This window comes from Scardinius erythrophthalmus (assembly GCF_964197995.2).
Source record: "Scardinius erythrophthalmus genome assembly, chromosome: 4".
Taxonomy (NCBI): Eukaryota; Metazoa; Chordata; class Actinopteri; order Cypriniformes; family Leuciscidae; genus Scardinius; species Scardinius erythrophthalmus.
The window spans coordinates 2,083,579-2,088,015 of record NC_138224.1 but is presented as its reverse complement, the minus strand read 5'-3'; positions in this window follow the sequence as shown (position 1 = coordinate 2,088,015).

Here is a 4,437-nt window from a genome sequence, read left to right as displayed (position 1 = left end):
CACTGTTGACATGCCTTTTTTTCTTCAGACCCCCACCCCCCCAAAAAAATTGTTTCAGGTGTGTTTGATCTCCATGAGCTAAACTGAGCGCAAACTTTTTTTATGCATATGGAGGAATACAGGTGCCAAAAAAATAGTGTGCAAAAATCATGAACAAGATGCTCTAATATGGATGTTTGATTTGCTGAAGGTGGCCGGACAATGTTTCTCTACTGGTCCAGATCATGGATTTGTTGTAAAACATCTCATTCATAAATATTCATTCATGTAAGCTATAAGACACCAACAAATCTGACCATCATTTTTCACAACTTTTCTAAGTGATTTGGATGAAGAAAAGAATGAAGGTGAAGCAGCAGACATGACACTCAACATTTCAGACACAATACACACCATAATAGTTGCCCTCAAACGCGTATTATTATCATTTATTACATGGCTTGGTTGAATTCCAATGAAGAATGCGGTCTGTTATTTCTTGATAACGGACCGGTGCGAAGTATAACACACCGTTGCTATGGAAAACAGAGCGTTGCTATGGACGCAGGATTCTAACCGTAGAGACGGAACGGACTATTTTCTTTAGCGGAAGTAATACAATCGTTTTTAAATCAATAAACTCCTTTTTAAATCAATATTTTGTGTCAAATTATTGATTTATTTGGTGGGTGGCCATGTAATAAGCGGGATAATGTAGAGCGAGGCGGTCGTTATAGCGAATACAACCTACATTATCCCTTTAGGTGAGTCATGTGTTCGAGCAGAGAGAATGCGCAATGTTGAGTACAATGCCAAAACTACATTGTTGCAGGAGGAATGAGGCTCGAGTCTGAGAAACACGTAAGTTCAGAAAGATTGACTAGGTTTATTGTAAAGTGGACGGGCAGAGATATTAAAACTGGTGCTGCTTCTGTTTTATGATATACCTGTGTGATGCGGTTAATCGCTGGCAGGTGCACGTGATTACGCCGCTTCGTTCTCGTCACTTCCGTGTTTACCACATTTTATTTTCTGTCGTTGTATTAAATATTTTTTAATAGACTCATTATAACTTAAAAAAGGCTATTATTTAATAAGGTAACTAAAAAGACAGCTCTTATTTTGATATGAAATATTGCCGTGTTATAAAGAATTTATCCGGAAGAAATTTTTTAAATATTAATAAAATTACGTCCACTCCAACAAAAAAATACAAAAAACTCAATTATATATTAATAATATATAAATGTGAATTGATATAAAATAATTTAATGCAAGATTTCCTCCAGTAGACGTAAAGTTCACATCAATGTACTTCACATAATTCACCACAGGAGGACGTTCAATAAGAATATTTCTACAAAACAAAACAAAAATTGCCAGATGTTTTATTGCTACACATGATCATAAACTGTTTATTAAAATATATTTAATAATCGTAAACTTATATGATGCAAGTTTTTCCTTTGGCTCGAGTTATATCGCAGAAATAAATTGTATTAGTGTTATTCCGACAAATCGCCACAGGAGGGCGTTCAGGCTCACGTTTTTAAATGTCTATTTCTGATATGAGAATATATTTCTACTTAACAAAATAAGTATTATTCCAGGTGTCTTGTTACTGCACATGGTCATCAAAAATGTATTATTTAACATTAAGTCAATGCAATATAAATTACTGCAAGGTTTTCCTCTTGCCGTTGAAATAAGATGGAGATTGTAATGCACACAATTCACCACAGGAGGGCGCCCGCCCTTTTCTTTAAAAGATATTATTTTACCAATTTGGGAGATGAAACGCAGTAATACACAAGAGAATGATACAATTGATTTTGTCATATTTTCCCCTCAGTCTATCTATATATCTAATAATACTATCTAATAATAAGAATAATATTTAGGAATCAAGATTATTGTAGTAGCAGTGTAATTTACACAATTCACCACAGGAGGGCGCTCGGCTAAGTTCTTTTGACTTGCGAGTTTTAACAATATATATATTATAAATATGTTTTTACAAAAATAGGAACGTTTATTATTGCATAGAATAATAATCGTTTAATCAATAATCAATCTTTTAAAAAATAGAGTGAATAAAAGCTAAATAATTTAATGTCAGGTTTCCCTCCAAAAGTAACAGTAGTGTAGTTCACACAGTTCACCACAGGAGGGCGTTTGAACTCGAAATTAAAATGTATTACAGATGTAAAAATATATTTCTATTAAATAAAGGGTGCAATTTGACAGATGTTTTGCTGATTCACGGGGTAATGAACATTTTATTAAATATTAATTGAATTTAATGCAATATTTCCCTCTGACTGGAGTTATAAGCTAACTGTTGAAATAATTAACAGCACTGTATTTCACACATTCACACACGGTTAAGTTCAACTTGCTTGCCTGTTTAAAAATGCGTTATTTATTTATTTATTTTAACAAAATAGGTGATTAAATATAACAATACACAGCGACTGATACAGTCCATGAAAGGACTTTTATAATTTTCTTTCTCACTTTATAGTTCTAACAATATACTTCCTTTGAAAATACATCTTTCCCAGACGTTTTGTGACTGCACAGGACATTCATTGAGTTGTTAAATAATTGTGAATCAATGTAAAATAATACATTAATAGAAGAATTTACTCGGGATGTAGCCGTAGAGGCAAATTAAAGCAATGTAATTCACACAGTTCACCACAGGAGGGCGTTCAGACTCGGATTTTTAAATGTATATTACAGATATAAGAATATATTTCTACTTAACTGGTATTTTGACAGATGTTTATGATCATGAACAACTTATTAAATAAGATTAAATCAAAGTAAAATTAATCCGTGCTCTTGTTGAGTCATGTATAGATTTATTTATCCCATTAATATTTTTGATGCTGCACCGAATGATTAATCTGAATTAATACAAAAATAATGCACGGTTTTAATGTGGCTCGAGTTACTGATGTAGAAGTAACTCGCGATTTGTGTCATTCCTGCAGTTCACCACTGGAAGGCGCCCTGACACACAGTGTATGGTTCAGACCGTATAAAAGACTGGTGTTTGAGATAATGTTGCAGCAGTGTAATTCCTTATATTCACCACAGGAGGGCGTGCATTCCGCTAACGCGATTTTTTTTTTAATTATTATTATTATTATTATTATTATTATTATTTTGCATACTAGTCCTCCACAATCCACTGCAAAATCGCATTCAGCTCTGACTCCACTGAACATGAATACATAATTTAATCCTTGTCAAACATCATCTTCTCATCATCTCTGAGACTCGTTTTTTATTTTTTATTTTAATTTATTTGACTTTCAGTGGTTATGAATGGTTAAGCTTAAAATGCCACACAAAAAGAAACTCTGAAGAGGAGACGCTCTAATGGTTCAGTGGTTTGAGCATCACTCCTTTAAGTGGAGAATCCTGGTTCGAATCTCACTTTTGAGGTGGAACATGCTTTAGTTTAGATTTATTGGTTTGAATGATCAAATGAGACAAAACTCCCCCTAAACAGGACAAGCTGGAGTGAGGAGAAGCTCAGTCGTCTGAGCATCACTGCTTAATGAGGAGGACACTGGTTCAAATCTCACTTCAGAGACGGAAAGTGCTTCTCTTTCATTGTCTCTGAATGATCAATTGAGAAAAAATTGTCCCTCAAAAAGTGTGTCTGCTCCAGTGGCTCAGCGGTGTGAGCGTCGCTCCTTGACGTGGAGATTCTTGGATCGAATCCCATGCTGTTCCTCATGAGAGGAAAACTTTAGTTTCATTCATTCTTAATTATTAAGACAAAACTCCTCCAAAAAAGAAAAGCTTATGAGGAGAAGCTCCAGTGGCTCAGTGGTCTGAGTGTTGATCTGTAATGTGGAGAATCCTGGTTTGAATCCCTCTCTTTGTGTTAAAAATGCTTTAGTTTCACTGGTTTTGTCCAAATAAAAGACAAAACTTCAGAAAAGAGGTGTCATTGGTGAATTGCAAGTGGTTCAGTGGTAAAGTGTTGCTGATCTGTGTTGAAAATCCTGGTTCAAATCTCACTTTTGCGCTTGAAAATACTTTAGTTTTATTGGTTTAATTGTTTAATTGAGACAAACAGAAACACAAAAGTGTGTCTGCTCCAGTGGCTCAGCGGTGTGAGCGTCGCTCCTTGACATGGAGATTCTTGGATCGAATCCCATGCTGTTCCTCATGAGAGGAAAACTTTAGTTTCATTCATTCTTAATTATTAAGACAAAACTCCTCCAAAAAAGAAAAGCTTATGAGGAGAAGCTCCAGTGGCTCAGTGGTCTGAGTGTTGATCTGTAATGTGGAGAATCCTGGTTTGAATCCCTCTCTTTGTGTTAAAAATGCTTTAGTTTCACCAGTCTTGTCCAAATAAAAGATAACACTTCAAAAAAAGAGGTTTAAGTGGTAAAAGCGTTGCTGATCTGTGTTGAAAATTCTGGTTCAAATCTC